We start from the raw sequence: 20,564 nt of genomic DNA on the forward strand, positions 1-20,564 counted from the left end.
GGTACCCACATCATATGTTTTGAAAGTCCTCCTGGTGATAATGATATGCAGCCAGAGCTGAGAACCACCAGCAAAGAACCACGTGCCCCAGTCCATACCCTCTCCAAGCTCCCTTTCCTCTGGCCAGTGCATCTTCAACTTGAATGTACATCAGAGTGACCTGGAGGGCTCAGGAAAGCAGACTGTGCCCACCTCCCAGCCCTGGAGTTTCTGATCCGGGGAAGTCTGGAACAGAGCCTGAGAATTTGAATTCCTAAGTTCTAGGTGATACTGATGATGCTGGTCTGGGGACCACACTCTGGGGTCCACCTCTGCATGCAATGCTAGAAATATGGAACCCAGGAGACCAAATTTCCTGGTCCACAGTTTCCTTTCTGCTGACAGCACTCTCTTGGCTCTGAGTCAGAGCAAATGTTACCAGACCAAGGAAGATCGGGGGAGGCTGAGGGCTTTAGGGCTTTTTCTTCTCTTGTTTCTCTCCTTTTAAAAATAATCCACCACTTAAGAGTCTGTCACTGAGCATTTGCTGCTTGTTCTTCCACATGCAGCCCAAACCTTTCTCCTGCAATGCAGGTCTTCTTAAATATTGAATAAGTTTGCTGCTCCACCAGCTGCCACAGCCAGGGCTGAGGTAATGTTGATATTGACAAAGGCTTAATATGATTAATCGGGTTGCAAAGATCAGGTTGCTGAGCTGGTTTTATAAAAGACCTTCACTTTCTTCTCCATCACCAAGATCTCTGGTGCCTCAACACCTTTCCTGACTGTCCCCCACAGCTTCCAAAACATGGGGATTGTTTTTTCTTTCACTGCTTTTGCTGTTTAATGAACCGTAAGATGAGTTAGCGCAGCCTGGGGAGTGGGTAAGGTTTTGATCAAGAGCAAGGAGCATTAGATTGACACAGTCAGTGCTCATTTATCTAACACGTACCACTTATTGAGCACTTACTGTGTGCCAGATGCTGTGGGATACAGTGCACTGAGCTTACAGTCATAAATAAAACAAATATGCCAGTGTTGGTAGCGCTGATATTCTAGTGGGGGGAGAGAGACAACGAACGAAATAAATAAGTAAAATTGTGCTTCACAAGGTGCTAAGTGCTAGGGAGAAAAATAAATCAGAGGTGGAAGATGTGGAATTCTGAAGGGGGTGTAATTGGAAATAAGATGGTCAGAAAAGGCCATACTGAGAAGGTGATTTTTAAGTAAAGTCCAAAAGGCAGCGAGGCAGTGGCAGAGAGTGGAAAGGATTAAAAGGACCCCCTCTAGAATGTGAGCTCTGAGACTGCATCATCACCATCAATATAACAATAACTAATGTTTATTGAGCACCTCTTGTGTCTGGTCCAAGCAAAGACTATATACATTGACTTGTTAAATTTCCAAGACAACCCCAGGAGGTAGATGTTATTGTCATACCCATTTTCCAGAGGAGAAACTGAGGTACAGGGAGATTTTAGTAGCTGGCTCAAAAACATACAGCAGCAGAGCTGGGATTCAAACCAAGGCAGACCAGCAACTATTCCTACCTCCTCCCTCCGCTCTTACCACCACAACCACCTCATTTTCAGGAAGGGACCCTATACCATGCTTAGTTGCAGAACACAATCTCTCTCTGGTTGGGGTCTCACTGTCCTCCTCCTTTCTAGGGACCCAGTGCTGTAAAGAGGGTGGGACATGGGGGATTGACCAACGCATGAAACTCTTTCTGGGTCAAAGTTATGTCAATTCTCCCCAAGTTCCTCCCTTGTAGTGTGAACCACGTGCTGCATCTAGGGAGCCCTTTTCAAAAGATCAGATCAAGCCATCCTTTTGCTTGTAAAATTTCATTGCTCTTACAATAAAGACAAGTTGTCACACCATGGCTCTGCAGGTACTCCCAAGCTCATTTCACACTGAGCTCACCCACTGGCCTTCTCTGACCCTTGAATGCTTCCTTAGGGCCTTGACACATGCTCTTCTCACTGCCATGAACGTTCTTTTCTTTTTACTCTGTTAACTCCTATTCATCCTTCCTCGGGGAAGACCTCCCAGATTAGATCGGATATCTTTGTGACATGTTCTCATGGACCTGTGCTCCTCTCTTTAGAACCCTTTCCTCAGGTTTTAATTATACATCCATTTGTATCATTATTGATTTACGTCTACCTCCTCGAGGGAAGGTACCAACTCTAAATTGTTTTCTATATATCCCAACAGTAAGCACAGTGCCTGACAAATATTATAAAAGACCGTATAGAAGATAAGGATCCCCCAAGCAAATACCCCTCAGAAAACAGAAATCCATCTTCTATCCAGGCTCTTAAAATGTCTTTTAAAAAAAAAACTGTCAAGCATCTCCCGTCATCTCTTTCAATTTACTTTTTTGAATAACAAAATAATTTAAGTAAACTCTTTCTAAACTTTTTAACCATCAGGCAACTCCAAATGGTATCTCTTCCTTTCCCCATTTTCTGTTTTTGCAGCAGCTGATGTTTATTAAAGTTATAAATCATTCCTTATTTTCTGGCTTGTTAATTATTTTAAAAATAGGTATTAGTGGCAGAAAAATAGTTTTATGGATTATTTTTAATCCATATGGATTAACTAATTTTATATAACATGTGACTTTAAGTATACTTGTGTAATACAATTGATGAATCAATTACCATAAATGACCATTTCCTCTATACCCCTAATAGGTTTTGTTTTCTTACCTCCAGTTTCTAATAGGTTATTTATTTAAGTCTAGCAAAACATTTTGTAGGAGTCAGGTGGGGATTGATCATTTCATTGGGAGAATGTGAAAACTGAAGGTCCACCTTGATTTTAAGGCCAACTGGCCTACATGGTAGTAGATAATCAATAAATACCAACTGAATGAATAACTGATTGTATGTTGGTTGCGGGAGGTCCCAACTTACAATGCAGAGACTAGACATTCACATTTGAATTATCCCCCTAAAGACAATGTCAGGCTAAAGGAAAATCTCTTCTAGAAAAATTTAGTTGGCCACATTTTGCCTAACTGTACAGGCCTGATGGTCCTCCTTTTATCAAGGCCAGTGGGTCCTCCTTTTATTAGAGGCCAGATCCACATTCTGAAACCACTAGCATTAAGTTAAATGACCTTCAAGAGACTTTCTGAATTATGAAGATCCACGATCTGAGAATGAGTTTGTACTGACTACCAAGAAGTAACAACAATGGTGACAACGTTAGTGTTCTGGGAGTTTTGCCCATGTGAACCCACGTGAGTCTTATGAGAATCGTATAAAATACATGCTGTATTAACAGCATACCCACTTCACAGTTGGGAAAAAACTGAGGTATACAGGGCTTTGTTAACTGGCCAAGTCTGTACAGCTAGAAAGTGATGAAGTGGAGATTTGAAACCAAGGAGTCTTAGTTCTCAATGCTGAGCCCCTAGCTGCTGGACTAGCTCACAAGCAAGTCAGGTTTTACAAATGCCCGATACATGCATACCCCCTGCCTGAACCAACAAACTGGTGGGTGTTGAAAAACAAAAAGCCCAGAGGTTTGCTGATGGCACGTGCAGGGGGATAAGGACAGACGCCTCAGACGGGGAGATACCCAACTTCCCCCAAAACATGAGAAGTAGCCTGGGACTCCTAGCTCCTCATGGGATATCAGCCACCTGCTGGTGGCCAGGTGTTCTGTGACTTGGAGCCCCCACCTGGAAGCGCTCACAGCCCCAGCTGCTGGGGCCCATCAGGAAGGTTGCTGAAGCCACTGTTTTAACCATCTGCTTTTTCATCATTTTGTCACATTTTGTTAGATTTATGCTTTGTTGCTGGCCTGGTACACCTGCTCTGCTTCAAACCTTTGTGGCTTAGCCATTGTCATCTCAAAAAACTGAACTTTTTTTTAGTCCCCAGCTCACCTTGCGACTTTGAGAAATTGTTTCACATTTATGGGGCTTAGTTCCTTCATCTGCAAATGGAAGTAGTATTCCACCCTCCTCTTAAGAAGGTTATTGTGAAATGCCATTGACTTTAAAAGTAATTTTAAAAGTAAGTCCTATGCAAAAATAAGCGGCTAATATTTATATAGTTGACCGTGAACTAGGTACTGTTCTGAGTGCTTCATGTGTATATTAATGCATATAATCTTCACAGAAATTCTACAAGGGCAGTGCTATTATTATTCCCATCTTATAGGTGAGTAAATTGAGGGCAGAGAGGCCAAGTAACTTGCTCAAGCTCACAGCCAGCAAGTAGCACAGATGAATTCCAAAGAAATCTAGAGGCAGTGGCCGTGCTTTAACCACTGAGCATACTGCTTGCTACTGGTTAGTGAGATCCAGCCTTTTACAAGAATGACATTCATGCTTTGGATACAAACCAGGAGGAGCTGAAGGCTAGGAAATCTGTTTCTGTAGAGAATTCTAGTGTTAAAATTTTTTTTTCCTAAATTGCTTGATCTTCACAAGAACTCTGAATAGTAAGTGAAGTGGTAACTAATCATCCCATTTTGCAGAGCAGGGTAATGAGGCCCTGGGAAATCCATTTCTTTGCTATTAAAATTTGACTTTAATGTCCAAAAGATTTGGGTTTGAGTTGCTACATCTACCCTCTACTGAATGACCCTCTTGGTCTTCTGTAGCCTCAGAGTTCTAGTTTGCAAAATGGGCATAATAATACTGCCTCCCTCTCAAGGCTTTCTGAGGATTAAAGGTGATCACTCATGTGAATGCAAAGCACAGGGTCTAGTCTCCAGTGACTGCTTTGTCTAGTTCCCCCCATCCATTTGCTTCCTATATGAAAGCACAGCTCCAGGGTATAACTACCAGGTGGCACGGCTGGAACTTGAACCCAGCTGGATAGACTTTAGCTCAGAGATCTTTCTAACAGGAGAGTGATGGAATGCTGAAAGCAGGTGGGGAGCTCTCCACCTGCAGTGGAGACCTGCGGCCACCCTTACAGTCTGTGTCAACCAGAAATCACAGCTTGTGCTACCCCATTGAGAAAAAAGGCTCCCATTCCAGACCTGCTGCCATGACAACCAGAGGGAGAAGTTTCCAGAGCCGGAAGCTGCTTAATCCCAGGGCTTTGAGGTGGCTCTGGGGGGCTCTATGGCCATTTGAGGGCTCCAACTACCAGCCTCTGTAGCATTTTTCCCTCTGAGCATATTCAGGTCCAAGATGAGCCTTTCTGCTGCCACCAGTGCACTTGCAGAGGCCACAACAGTGTTAGAGGAGGAAACCAAGGCCCTGGGGAATGCACGGAGCATCTCATATAGCTGACTTTGGAATGAGACCCGGGTCTCTCCATATAAATGGGAAAATGACTACTCCATATGTGGATACTGCCTCAGCCTCAGACAGGAAATTGCTGCCCCTGCCCCCCACCCCACAAAAAGGGTAAATCCAGCAGAATGTGGAGAGGATATAAACATCTATTTATCCAACCCCATCCCAGGCTGTCATTTAAGAAGGGTTTTATTACAAAAACCACATCATATATAATCTCATTTCACTTTCAAGCAACCTTATAAAATGAATGCTATCATTATTCCCACAGAAGAAACTGAGGCTCAGAGAGACAAAGTCACTTTGCCAAAGTTCATACAGCCAATGAGTATCAGAGACAGGATTCAAACCCAGATCTCCCTGGCTCCAGATCCCATTGACTTGACCTCTGCTTCCCTCTACATACCCAAGGGGTCCGGAATCATAAGTTGGGGCAAATGTTTGTTGAGAAAATAATCAAAAGCAAAATAGAGAAGCATTAACCCATACCTCTCAAATGACAGTAAATCTCTACTAAAAATGAGTCTCTATGTCCTGAAAGTATAGCCAGTGCAGGGAAAGTTCCAGAAATGTTCTGGATAGCTGGAGGGACACTAACATAATTTAAGAAAGTGGGATTTATGCTTTGAAGGATAGAAATGGGAAGCAAAAGATTAGATGCACATCTCACAACATCTTAAAAACACTGCTGAGGAAAAAAAAAAAAAAAAGAGAGAGAGAGAGAGAGAGAAACAATGAGATCTATAGCACCCTACCATTCATATAAATTAAAGATACATGGTTTTTTGAGTTCCCTTGTGGCTCAGCAGTAACAAAACCGACTAGTATCCATGAGGAAGCAGGTTCAATCCCTGGCCTCCCACTCAGTGGGTTAAGGATCCAGCGTTGCTGTGAGCTGTGCTGTAGGTTGCAGACACGGCTCAGATCTGGTGTTGTTATAGCTGTGGTGTAGATTGGCAGATACAGCTCCAATTCAACCTCTAGCCTGGGAATTTTCATATGCCTCAGGTGTGGTCCTAAAAAGACAAAAAGAAAAAAAAAAAGAAAAAGATACATGTTTTTCAGGAACATATAAAACAAAAGAGATGATAGTCAAACAGAATAGAAGGGTTACCTACAAGGGGAGGGGAGCGGCGTATGGGGATAAAAGAGAATAAATAATGAAAAACTGAGAAAGCAGCCTGCAAGGATCAGTGATGGTCATGTACTAGGAAATGAGAAAGAAGAATAACTTCGCTCAGCACCTGGTGCCCCCCAAAAATTCCCTGCTAATTTACAAAGTAGATGAGTTCTCTGTGGAAAACTGAGCAGCGACGAAGGAGGCCAGCTGTCCTCCCGCTAAAATCAGAAGCAAAGCCCTCTTCTGACCATCAACAGATGAGTCCTATTTATTTTTGTCTGGGGATTTCTCCCCAAAGTGCTTACACACTGTTCAAAAGAGGCCTTGCGCCAGACCGCTCTTGAGAGAATACATGAATAACATGGAGTTGGTCCTGGCCAGATCAACCCTTCCAAGTGGAGGAGGCGGTGGGGGGGAAGAGCGAGCGAGTGAGAGTGAGCAAGCAAATCTAAAGAAACAGCAGCAGATTCCTTTCTGAAAGGCAAAGGAAGCATGTCCTTAGCCTTCATGTTGCATTTCACCCGCCCCTGGAAGAGGGTAGTCCTGTGATGGCCCTTCAGCACATGTTCAGTGTCAATGATTTGCTCTGGCCTGGGTTCCTGGCTCTGGTAAGTCACAGGTAGGTCTCTACAGATTGGAAGGGAGGCTGCAGACCCCAGAAGACGTCTGCCATCCTGTCCAACAGCCTTTCCCACAAGCCCCCAATCTCCAGACCTTTGGGAGAGAGACTTGCCTTATGCCCCAGTCTGACACAGTGATGGCAGCCACTTCCAGTGGCTTTATTGCCTTTGCCAAATTCCACCAATATCCTGCTTAACACTGACAGATTAATCCACTGGAGAAAAGCCCCCAGCTGCTGCCTCTTCCTCTGGGAAGAGGGAGATGGTGCACATTAGCCAGTGTGGGAAGGGCATTTGCAGACCTCCCAGGAAGGCCCCTCCCTCTGCACACTTTGTTGGTCTTGCCCCTTAACCCAGGAGCCCCTCTCCACGTCCCTGGGATCAGGACCACTGAACCACTGCCAAGACCAGTCCCATCGCCTGGAGTGGGCCCTGGTTTTTCTCTCGCCCCCACATCTGATCTATCAGTAAGACCTAACCAAGCTACCCACCCCAATTCTGACCACAGTCTTTCTTGCACCTCCTGGCCCATGATTGCTCCTCATCACCCATCTCCTGGTTTCCACTCCGGCTTCCTGCAATCTGCTCTCCACTCAAACCAAAGCAACCATTACCAAAATTGTAAATCAGATCATGTCACTCTCCCAATTAAAACTCTTCCCCTAAGTGAAATAAAATCCAGATTCTTTGCCTACCCTGGGAGGTCCTACAGCCTCCACACCCTTCTGACCTCTTCCCCCTCACCTTCATTCCGCTACACTGGCCTTCCTACCATTCCCTCAAGACACCACAGTCATCTTTGCCTTTGCACTTGCTGTTTGTTCCCTCAGCCTGGATCCTTCTGGCTCCTTCTAGAAACTCAGCTCTCAATCCAAACACACACCTCCAAAAGTCTCCTCAGCCATACTTTTTTTTTTTTTCCTTTTCTGGCTGCACCTGTGGCATATGGAAGTTCTGAGGCTAGGGGGTGAATCAGAGCTGCAACTGAGGCCTGTGCCACAGCCACAGCAACATCGGATCCGAGCCCCAGCTTGCAGCAACACCAGATCCTTAACTGAGCCAGGCCAAGGATTGAACCTGCATCCTCATGGAGACTATGTTGGGTCCTTAACCTGCTGAATTGCAACAGGAACTCCCATTCCCTGGCCATACTTTTTATAACTAAGTTTTAATAGCTCTCTTCCCTGCTTCCCCCCATCGCCTGTAATTTTCTATCATGTCATACTATTTCCTTCATGGCACTTAGCATCTAAAACTATCTCATTTATGTATTTCCTTGTTTATTGCCTTTGTTCCCCACTAGACTGTAAGCTCTAGGAGGGCAGGGAACTCTGCTTCATTCACTGCTGAGTCCCCAGTGCCTGGCACATGATAGTATACAATAAATATTTGAGAATGAATGAAAGAAGGAATAAATGAATGAAAAAGAGAATGAATCTGCAGAAAGCAGTGGTTCTCAAAGTGGGGTGCCTGGAGCAGTAGCCTCTATATCACCTGGGAATGATGTGTGAGACATGCAAATTCTTGAGCCCTATCCTAGCTCCACTGAATCAGAAACTCTGTTTTAACTGCCTTCCTAAGGATTCTGACACAGGCTCAAGCTCTGTCATAGAACTGCTGCAGTCTCTCAAAGGATCCCCTCTTGTGACTAAAGAGTGCATAACTGGCTGGGTGGTCAGGAAGTAGGGAAGGAGGAAGGAGTCCACCCCGTGCCCTTGACTGACCACTGGCCTCTGCATGCCCAGGTAGTCTTCATGCCCCAGAGCCAGGCAGAGCATGCCAAGGAAAGGGAGGGCTTCAGAGACCACTGTGTCCCTCCCAGAACAGTACGGCAGGCATTTTGCCCAGAAAGCCATGTCTCTGGCTTTTTGAAAGCACCACAAAATCCCAAGCATTTGACTTAGCAGTAAGATGTCCAGCTCATCTGGGTTTGCCTGAACCTCTCCCAGTTTTAACCCAGAAAGTTCTGCCTGCCAAGAATCCCCTTAGTCCCAAACTAGCTGGGACAGTTGGTCACTCTACTTGGAGGCCTGACTCCAAATGCATTCCCTTCCCAAGTCACTTTGGTATACCTGCATGAATGAGGCTAAAGATGGGGTGGGGAAGAGCAGGAGATGAGGAGGAAGACAGAAAGAGACTGAGAGGAAAGTCAGTGCCAGGGAGACAGGAGAGATCAGAAGAGGAGGAAAGATGAACTACAAGAAAGAAAGGGAATGTTTTGGTCTTTTCAGAGCCACACTCGCAGCATATAGAGGTTCCCAGGCTAGGGGTTGAATTGGAGCTGTAGCACCACAGCACAACAGCCACAGCAATGCCAGATCTGAGCCACATCTTTGACCTACACCACAGCTCACAGAAACACCAGATCCTTAACCCACCAAGCGAGGCCAGGGATTGAACCCGCATCCTCATGAATACTAGTTGGGTTTGTTACCACTGAGCCACAATGGGAACTCTAAGAAAGGAAATTTTTAAAGAGTAAAAATGGAGAAAGGGATTGGGTGTGTGTGAAAAGAGAGAGAACCAGAGAGACAGAGACAGAGAATTGGAGACACATGGTGACAGAGGAAAAACTGACCGGTGGAGGAGGATGGAACAAGGGCAAGTGCAGGCTGTGGGGCAGAATGCACCACACAGATGCCTTCTGATGGCATCTCTCATGGAGGGCCTCCGAATCAACTGTGAGAAATCATCTTTCTTCTCAGCAGCCCCAGAACGCTGCCTCATCATCAATGGCTGGCACCAAAACTGCTTATTACTTAATATATTCTCTATTGAAAGTGGCTTCCAGTCACAAGTTACTACTTGTCATGGTGTGGATTCATTAAAGAGGAAAGAAAGGAGAGAAAGAAAGAAAGAAAGAGAGAGAGAGAAAGAATGAAAGAGGAAGAAAGGAAGGAAGGAAAGAAAAGAAAGAAGGAAAGAAAAGAAAAGAAAGAAAGAAAGAAAGAAAGAAAGAAAAAGAAAAAGAAAGAAAGGTAAAGAAAGGAAGAAAGAAAAGAAAGAAAGGTAAAGAAAGGAAGAAAGAAAGGAGGGGAGAGAGGAAAAGGCAAAAATGAAAAAGAAAAAGGCAGCTGAATGAAGACTATATTAAGAGATGCAGAGAGATTTTTTTTTTTCCTCCCGCTTTCCAAATAAATCCTTCACAAACCAAACATCATTATGATGCTGTCAGATGAATTTCCTCTTGTTGATTAATTGCATGGGGTGGGCAAAAACCTCAGCTTCCTGAGGCATGTTATCTTGCTCACTAGCTGGATTCCTAAGCCAGAGTCTGACACAGCTCCATTACAATGAGATTTAAGCATGCATTATGTCATTAGAAGTAATGACAGCAAGACAATTACTTCGAAGAAACCACAGTGACATTGCAGATGGCAGCCTGGTGTCTCAGCACTGCACCGTGGTCTCCCACATTTCCCTGGCCCAAATGGGAAGCTGAGCTGACATAAGAGGAATCAGGTCTGTTCCCTCAAGCACCAAAGGCCTGGCCAGGCTGGAGGGCTCATCTTTGCCACCTTGACAATAAGCCACCCTATAACCTGAATCCCTGGGTCCTACCTGAGAAAGGAGGCACTCAAATTAGCAGGGAATAGGGTCAACTCTGCTAGGTCCAGTTTGTGCTCCCACATGAAATGTGTGTGCTGGGGAGGCAGGAGGCCTGCTTTTCAGCCACTTGGGGGAACTTGTTACAACATCTGTAAACTGTTACAACATCTGTAAAGGTTGCATTTAAACACTCCTTTATCTATATCAGTGGAGGCTTATGAAAACACAGATCCCAGAGTCCTGTACTCAGAGTTTCTGATGGGACAGGTCCAGAGTATAACCCCAAGGATTTGCCTTTCTAACAAGTTCTCAGGTGATATTGATTCTGCTGGGGGTGGCGATGTGAGGTGGTGGGTGAGGACCACACTCTGAGAAGTACTGAGTTAGATAAACCACCCAATTCAGGCTCATCAGTCTCTTGAGCATTGAGAGGTTTACAGCTGAATGTGAAACCAGCAATGTTGGTCTTTCTCTGTCTTTTGCCCTCTCAGGTAAGACTGCAAGCTTAGCCTGAAAAGTCCACTCTCCACTCCCAAAACCCACTCCTCTCGTTTTTTCAGAAAGGATTTTACAACCTCTCCTCACTAAAGTGTAAATGACTAATAAAGCTGCATTATCTCACCCCAAAGCATCTGCTCCTTATCCAAGAGCAAAGCCTGAAGACAAAGAACAAAACGTTAAAGATGGAATTTCACAAGTCTGTGAGCTGAGTGTTTTAGGGTAACTAAGGAAGTCTATTGGTACTAACTCCCCAAAGATCACACTGTGTAAGCAGCCACTTATTTATCTAAGTCTCAAAGGGATTGTGTTTTTGTCATCATTTTTTTTTCCAGTGCCCACCATGGCGCCAGGCATACTATAAGTATCCAATAAATGTATGATGCATGAATACATGTCAATTAATGCTCTGGCAGGAGGAGAGAGGGGTCAGTCCTTTGCCTGTGCAGATCTGAGATGAAAAGCCAAGCCCTTCTAAACTCCTCACCAATGACTCATCATAATCACCAAACACTAATTAAGCACCTACTGCATGCAGGCCTCCGGCTGGATCATAAACCAAAGGTACCTCCCCTCCCTATGTTGATCTGTTCACTAGACCATCAAGGAGTCATTCATTCATTCATGCAAGTTGTTGCTGAGCACCAGCTGTGTGTCAAACGAGACTCCAAAAAGGGAGATGGCACAGCCTTGGCCCTTAAGGATCTATCCTTATAGCATCTCAGGAGCTGTATGCAGGAGCACCATGACAGGGAAGGCACCATAGCAGGGAAGGGAGGGAAAACACAGGTCTCCTGGGAAAAATCCTCAGGCTCTGAGCTGGTGAGTTGAGATGATTCAGCAAAAGCCTCCCAAGGATTTGGAGGCACAAAAGCCTAAGTAGTCGGAAGGTTTCTCCTGAACGCCTTCCTCCACAGCCTGCCCGCTATACTCACTGAGGCCCTGTTTCCTTGGGGCCTCATGGGGCCTCACAGGCTTTAAAGAAAGGAGATCATTATGCCCATTTCGTGGGTGAATAAACTACAGCCCAGGGACCCTCAGCAACTGCACAAAGACTACATAGGGAGTAAGTGGGACTGGAAGTCTCCTGTCTCCAAGGCACATTCTCTCTCTCCTGGGACCCAAAGCTGCATCCCTGGCACAAAGGATTTCACCTTCGTCTATCTCACCCTAGTCTTGTTTCTGTCAGAGGTGATTTCACTGGTACGATCTCCAACATCATCCCCATTGCTCACATTTGTTGGATGCTTAGTCCTTGACAGGCTCAGACTAAGCACTCTCCAGGCAGTAACTCAAAATTTTCACAGTTCTTTTATTATCCTCACTTTAAAAATGGAGAAGTTGAAGTGCAGAGAGGTGACATAATATAACTTGAAAGTGCTAGAATCAAGATCTAAACCCAATTGGTTCATTTTCAGAGCCCACACTCTTAACCACCACACTGTGGTTACTTAGGGCAAATGAAGCTCAGAGAGGTTTAGGGTCTTGCCTGAAGACACACAGCAAGGAAGCACTGGAGTCAGGATTCAATCTCAGGTCTGGCTGCTCCCAGGGTCCCACCCTACAGATCTTGGAGGTTCAAAAATCTGGTTAAAGAAGCAGACAGGGGTGGGGAACAGGAAGGAGAGGGGGCTATTTCTGTGGTGCCTCATTCATTCTCCCAGCACAGCAAGGATCTCCATCCTGGGGTGGCAGCTGAATAATTTAAGCTCGTCAGCTCCAGCCCACCACTTCTGGGTCCTGGATTTATTTTTATCCCAGGTTACAGTGCTTAACAGAAATAAACCACGCTGTTCGCTTCCCCTCGCCTTTACATCAACTCCTGATTTGTCTGTATTTATGACCAACTTCCCACTCGAAGGGGATAAAGAGCAGAAGACAGGTCCATATGTCATGGTGGTTTTTATTAGAAAGTCACACATTCTCTTTTGACTCACAGAGAGAGGAGAGGAAGAGAGGGTTAAATAAAGAGTAAATACCACATCTTACAAATAACCCCCCAAAGCAGTCACTCTGACCAGATCCACAGTCTTGGACAGGCAGCCAGGATGTACTCCAGGCAGCAAGAAAGAGAAAAGGCAGAGCAATGAGGGGAGACTGACTTCCCAGGCAGTTTTGGACTGCAGACTCTCTGGCTGCTGCCTTCCTCCCACCAGTGAGAAAGGAAATGTCCACATTTGTCTCCACAGCTATGCTTCCTGATCACCAGCACAGGATGGAGAGGAGCTGCTAAAAGTCCTCCCTCCACACCCAGGCTGGAAGTAGGGGGGCTGGGGGTGGAATAGGGGTTGCTGAAGCCAGGAATGAGCACATAATGTCTTGTCTTCATAATGCTAGATTTGTATGTTGCTGTGCATGACTTACTGTGTTGCTTTCCCTCTCTGGGCCCCCTGAAGTCTCAGACCAGATCAGAGGTTTTGAACTCAAAGTGCTCAGGTGGGCTATAGAGTATATGCATCTTTTCAGAGTAGATGTTCTCAAAGAGGTCCTGGGTGCCTCCCTGGGATAAATCTCTACAAGGCCTTCAAGTGCTGCAAAAGCTGTACATTCACACAACTGAAGCCATAAACAAAGAAGACCCCTCTCCAGCTGAGCACAGGATTCTAGAAACCTAGCAAAGTTCTCACAAGAGACCATTCCCATCCTGATTCACCCAAACAAAATCTCTTCAACACATATGATAAATTCCCAAACACAGTGGTAACCCTTCCTGGAAGTATGAATGGGCACATACACATATACACACTCATCACATAGTCATGAAACCTCAGAGTTGAAAGGAGCATTGGGGTTACCTAGACTGACCACCTCATTGAACAGATAGGGAAATTGAGGCCCAGAAAGGGGAGATGCAGCTGGGGCTGCAATCCAGGTCTCCTGATCCAAGCCCAAGGCTCTTTCCAGAAGCTTCTGTTTCCCTCTCCCTGGTGCACCACAATGCACCAATTCAAATGTGATGAGGGAGGAGGGAGGGCAGCCTCTTGGATCTTAGCCACCCCCAAGGAGGTAAGGCTGGGAGGCAGCAAGCAGATGTTCAAAAAGCACCCATATGTAGATAGCCCAGTCCCAGCTACCTCTGGTGGGCTGGCACTTACTGCATGGCTGAACCACTTGATAAAATATTATAATACTCCTCTCCTGGATGGTTATATTGCATTGAGGTCCCTGTGGCTCCCTTGATACTCCCTGTCTCCCTAAACCCCTCCATAATCCAGCAATTAAAGAGGTAACACTCAGCACATCAGGAGACCCCTAAGATCCCCAAACCAACACCCCAGCCACGGTCCAGTCTGACCAGTTAGTGCCGAAGTTCAATATATTAAATATCACCCATGGACAGATCTGTGGCTCCTTATTTGAACCAAATTTCCCCACATTCATCATTCACATTTAGGCTTCCCATGGAGGAAACTAAGGCAACTTCCTACTCAAGGTCACCTAGCAAGGAAAGCCGAGGATTTTGAGGACCAAATCTTTGATACTAACCACCAAGCAACCCCCACCCCTGCCTCACATGTCCTGCCTGAGGAGTCATACACCCCAGGATTCTGCTGTCCCCACTTGGCTCTGGGGTTGGAGAAAATGACTGAGTGGGCTCTGCTTACGCTTGCCAGTCTCTGCAGCTGATGTTTTATTCCTCCCACCTCTAAGAATAAGAACTGAAAGAGGAAATCCTTGGGGGAGCAGAAGACTGAAGTGGCCCCTGAGATAATAGCAAAGATGCTAAAAATAAGGACATTCATTTCCAGAAAGGTAGATGTAATCAAAGAAGGAAGCAGAGAAAATCCCCCTTTGATAGGTTACAGATTAGCAGCAAAGGCATTTAAAATTAAATGTGAGTTTTGGATTCAGTTACAAAGGACCTCCCCTTCCCACTCACTAACAGGTTGGTGAGGCTTATCTCATCTGAATAAAGAAACTAGAGCAGGTATAATCTGCCCTGGAATAGATCTGAAGCCTGGAGCCCTTCCCCAGAATCTGAACAAATCTCATTCCCTTCTTTCTCTACTCTGGATAGGCTCAAGGATGAAGTCCCCTGGGCTGGCACCAGGATGCACCCTCTATATAATCACTTACAGGTTATACCACCTGTGAAAATAAAACATTATCTGCTCAGCAGGCAGCTGGCTGCTCCCCTCTAGCCTGCCTGACCACTCATTCCAAGAAAAATGTGGTCTCCCAGGTCTCTCATCCCAGGAAGCTTAGAACAGCCAAGCTTGCAAAAAACAAACAAACAAACAAAAAACAAAAAAAACAATAGTACAATTAAATTACTCAGCTGTCCCTGGAAGATAGTACAATCTGAGCCCAGTCCTATGCCAGTCTCACTTGGTATGCCTAGATTACCCTAAGCAAGGGTTAACCTCCCAGTGTTAGGTGACTATCTCCCAGCCAGGGTCAAGGTGCCCCCTCCGAGATCAGAACACTTGGAGACCCTCCATGCCAGGCTGGCCAGTCCCACAAAGGGTTAATTCACTCAGACAACTGCCGGCTACTTTCCACAGCTTCTGCTGCAAGGGAGAGAACAAACTGGGAAGAAGCCACAATTTTGATCACATTGCCTAAAACATGAGCATATTTTACCCCCACCCTGGGCAGTCAGCCGAAATCTCATTTGGCTTTGGGGTGCCACTTAGGCAATCAAACACTGCAGAATGTGGGCAAATAAATGTGGTCATTCCTCAACAGCCCTCACCTCCCACCTACCCTCTATCCCATCAGCTCATGAACACACCTCATCACTACTGGGATTCCAATACCCCCAGCCCATTTGCACAATTGAGAAGAATATCACTTACCACCTCACCAGAGGATTGCAGGGGGAATGGGTGAGCCAAATTCTTGCCAACTCCTCTCTTCCCTGTCGGGTGGGAAGATGCTAACTCCCAATGACTTGGTTTGAAAGCTCAGCGGAGGTGCCTGCAAGAAAATTGTTCATTTGACTCTCCTACTCTTCCCAAAATAAAATCAAAGCAACCACATACACACACACACCACTACCCCTAAATCAGTCAGGACCAAGATGAAAAGAAATACCACTGCCAGAAGATGAGAAAACTCAGACCAGTCAGTGGACAAGGTAAAGACAGTGGCTCCCTCAGACTGTCCTCCACATGGATGAAGGTTTTTGCTCTGTGGATCTCGATCTCTCTCTCTCTCTCTCTCCCCTCTACTCTCCCCTTCTCTCTCTCTTTCTCTTTCTCTCTGTAGTCCGCGTAGGCAACTCTGGGCTGCTGGCAATAGACGAATCAATTGTTTCCCCAGTGCTGGAATCAGTGGCGGCTGCCACCACTGCTGCAAAACCCTGTGTGAACAAGGAAGGGGGCAGCAGATTCCCGGCGCAGGGGGAACCAAGCCTGCCTTCCACCCGTGATTTATGCGTGAAGTGCCTGGAGAAAGAGAGGTGGGAGGCAGGGAGGAGAGGTTGGGCGCCCAGAGATTCTAGCTGGTCGAAACGGCAATCAGGAGATTGACGATCAGCACCGCGGACAGCGCTAAAATGCGGCGGCGGAGGAGATCGGCGCGAAGCGAACCCTCAGGCTGAGAAGTTAAGTTATTGGATGGTTAGAGCAGAAGAAGGAGAGTCCAGGGGAGGCGGGGATATAGGACTTCTTGACATCACACAGTGAAGTCAGTGACAGCCTACCTACCACACACTTGTTCTAATCTTGTCGCTCACTCTTGGAGCAAAAAAGCTGTAACTTCACATCCCCTTTCCCCCCCACACACGCCCCCAGACCTTCACTGCTGTCTCTGCTCAGAAAAGAGTTTGACCCCAGCGTGGGAGCCTCCAAGTGGCTCCCCCCCTCTCAAAATCAGCCCAGCTGACCTGTCACTGCTCACTGCAGATTTCTGACCTGTGCCTTAGTGCCTTGGAATTCAGAGCAGGAAGATGAGGCTCAGGAAATGGAAATTTCTATGGAGCAAAATGGCTTGGCTGAATAAGCACTTGACAGGTTTCTGGAATCAGGTCTAGCCCCCATACAACCTTGGAAAAGTCACTTAATGTTTTCAAGTCTCATCTGCAGAATGAGCATGTTGCTATCTGATTTTCCTAAAGATAGGAAGCAAGAGGTTAAAAAGCAACAATAAGAACACCTAGTTGTGGGCTTCTACAATCTCATGATCCATAATATGTCCTGTGATTCAAATGTTTTTCCAAAAGGAGAAAGTAATTGACAGTCAATCCAGAATGGTATGTGCCAGCCTAACCTTTCTGGCTTGTGGTTTGAATAGGATGATGTTAGGAGATTATAAGAGGTCTAAACCAGACAATTGAGCCCTGGCTAAAAACCTGTCCCCAAAAGATCCAGACTAATCTTCTGAAGTGAAATAACTATATGGACAAGAAAATAAAATCATTAAAAGGAGAAATATACAAAGAGAAATTGATTCTCATGGCTTCCAATGTTCCAGATTTCAAGGGTCTTATTCCTGCTTCTTGTGAGGAAAGGATAGGAAATCTCAAATAGACCCAGATCTGGTTAGAACTTCTCTGCAAAGTGAACTGGAACTCTTTACTGGTGACACTCCTCAAAACCATCCCACTTAGATGGCCCAGGGTGAGCTACCATATTTGTCACTTAATCTGCCTCCGCTCCTTATAAAGTAGGACCTAAAATGTCAGGATATTAGAGACCATTTAGAACCTCACTTTATAGATGCTCATGATAATGGTGATGAGGATGGTGGTGGTGATAGACTTGTGGTGATGATGGTGATGGTGGTGGTGGTGATGGCAGCTCTCATTTACTGAGAACCAACTAGATCCCAGCCATTCTGCTAGGAACTTCACAGGTGTCATCTCCTTGAATCTTTACCAGTACCTTTTGAGGGTACTATCATTATTCTCACTTTACAGATGAAGAAACCGAGACCCAAGAAATTACGTCTCTTGCACAAGGTTACACTGTTAAGTGGCAGACACAGGATTGAAACCTGGGATTGTATGATTCCAAAGCCCATGCTTCAGAATGTCTCTCTCAAAGTCAAGTTCAAATGCATTCTACACTTTTTTGGCAGGACCTCATTGAATCTTTTCTAGGAAGACCCTATGACATAGGTTCAAAGTCTTCACTACACATATGGAGAAACTGAGAGGGACAAGTGACTTGCCCGGGGCCAAAGAGCTAGAAACTGGCAGAGCTGAGTCTGGAACTCAGGCCTTTCAGATGCTAGAACCTGTGTTCTAGCTTCCAAACAGTGTCAGACATATAGTAAATAAATATCAAGAAGCATAGAGAGGAACTAAAGTCACAAAGGATGCTGGTGGTGGAGTCAGAATCCAATTAATTCCCAGGCCTTTTGGCTCCCAGTACCAAGGAATGTTTACCCCTCACCTCACAGCTCCCTTGGATTAGGCACATATTCTGGGAGGGTCTATCATGAATTCAGATCACCCTGAAGGAATGAAAATAACTACCCCTTGCTACAAGTCTAGACCACCTATACTGAGCAGTTACTCAGTTACTGCCTTCAGCCCTCATAACTACATGAAGTAGGAGCTATTCTTGTCCCATTTTTCAATTGATAAGACTGAGACTCAGATGAGCAAAGCCTCAAAGCTCACACAGGCAAGGAGTAACACAGCAGGGATGCAAATCCTAGATCTGTCTGGCTCCAAGGCCTGGGTTTTTGCCACCCTGCTAGCTTTTTCTCAAATTGCTCCTTCAAGAGGCCCCTGTTTGACTTCTACCTCCCTTGTTTTCAACCTGAGCACTTGTGCTTTTAAATGTTTTGCATACTGGGCATCTGCCCAAGCCTTCATTGGAACAGAGCTTTGCAGTAAAATTAAAAAATAATAATATGGTTGAAACCAGAGCACTGCGCCTTCCCTGGTGACCATGCCGTCTAGGAACTAGCCTTCTCAGGGGGTTTTTGCCCCCACCCTCTCCACCTCCCTGGCCACCGTCTCCAAACCTCTCTTCTGGCTTGAGAGCTTTTGGAGAACTCTTCATTCAAAGAACCAGCTGCTGCCATTAGCTCTGACAGCTCTGCAGCAGAGAGACACCTGGAAACCAGACACCCAAGGGTGAGTCCAGCCAGGCTCTGATCCTCTCAAAGATGGAGAACTGCAAAAGGATTTCTCAGGGCCCTGGATTCAACAAGCTGCCCTGTTTTGTTCTGCTGAGGCCAGAGGCAGCCCATTAAGACTTTCCATCGCCCTCAGAGTAAACAAGCAGTGATGATGGTGGTGATGGCTATAACAAAAGCTATCCATTGTTTTCTGGTTGACTTGTCTGCACCATATTATTATTTTATCCTCACAACAATCCTATGTGTTAAGAAGGTAATCATTTTATTTCCATTTTATAAATGAGAAAACTAACACTCAGATGCCTGAAACAACTAGCCCTTTAGTTCACAAGTAGTAGCACTGGTATTTGAATGCTGTGAATTCACAACTATTACGATATATGGCATCCTAATTATAAACATCTTTCCCATTTATTTTGGGTGTTTATGATTCACCAGGGGTGACATGCTTTATCACCCCAGGACTATTCATGACTTATAACAATGCATTGCAGTTGTACTATATTATTAGCCCATCAAAAATGAGGAAATTAGACACAGAGAGACCAGGTGATGTGCCTAAGGTAACACAGCTAGGAAGAGGGTGAAAGGCAAGGTGTGAATATGAACATTTTGTCTCAGGGCCCACATGCTCTACTGTCTCCCAAGAATGGGAGCTGAGATAGCCTGGAAAGAAACAAATGTTCTCATTTCACTTGGCAAGTGGGACAGAATAATGGCTCCCAAAGATGTCCACATCCTAATCTTCAGAAGTGGTGAACATATTACCTTATATGGCAAATAGGACTTCACAGTTATGATTAAGTGAAGGATCCTGAGATAAAGAGATTGCCCTGAATTATCTAGGTGAGCCCAATGTAGTCATAAAAATTCTTATAAGGGGAAAGGGAGGTGAGAGAGGTCAGAAAAGCTAAGTGATAATGGAGTGCAGGGGACAGAGAGAGAGAGAGAAAGAGAGAGGGAGAGAGAGAGAGAGAGACTCTGTTATTGGCCTTGAAGATGGAAGAAGGGGCCACAAGCCAAGGAATGAGGATAACCCCTAGAAACTAGAAAATCCAAGGAATTTGATTCTCCCCTAGAGCCTCCAAAAGGAGCACAGCCCTGCCAACACCTTGATTTTAATATTTTGACCTCCCAAACTGTAAGATAACAAACCTGCGTTGTTTTAAGCCACTAAGTTTGTTATTTGTTATAGCAGCCATGGGACACCAATACAGCAACTCTGCCAGAGGACTCTCCAATGAGAAGGCCATAGCAAACACGCCTTAGGAATCACAACTGAGCTCCCTCTTGGCCAGACAACCCCGTGCTTCAATCGTTTCACTGCCTGTTCCAAACCAGGAGGTCCTACAAGAGAAAAGCTTCATGCTCCAAGCATCAGGCCAAGACTGTCAAGCTCCGTCGCTGGATGGCACTGTCAGGGCATGACATGCTTTATTCACTCCCTCCTTCTCTTTTAAGAGCCTCCAGGGGAATGCTATCATCAGGA

The 20,564-nt window shown here is 45.5% G+C and overlaps 1 protein-coding gene across 10 annotated transcripts in view; it reads right to left on the minus strand.

The window, feature by feature from the left end:
* Positions 1-20,564, minus strand: part of RPH3A (rabphilin 3A) — a 334,433-nt gene that overhangs the window by 85,359 nt on the left and 228,510 nt on the right. For 5 of the 10 annotated variants that reach the window (XM_084995567.1, XM_084995568.1, XM_084995574.1 and 2 more), the window contains one exon: positions 15,838-15,958. The exons of 2 other annotated variants lie outside the window; for them this stretch is intronic. The gene's annotated coding sequence lies outside the window, so the exon portion shown is untranslated. Of the gene's footprint in view, positions 1-15,837; positions 16,042-16,075; positions 16,354-20,564 lie in introns of those variants that run through there. 3 more of the 10 variants (XM_005670697.4, XM_084995572.1, XM_084995571.1) reach the window with 2 other exon arrangements.

Source organism: Sus scrofa, chromosome 14, assembly GCF_054392235.1.
Source record: "Sus scrofa isolate SSC_HxYL_T2T_F1_AM1 chromosome 14, Sscrofa_HxYL_maternal_Yorkshire_Landrace_v2.0, whole genome shotgun sequence".
Taxonomy (NCBI): Eukaryota; Metazoa; Chordata; class Mammalia; order Artiodactyla; family Suidae; genus Sus; species Sus scrofa.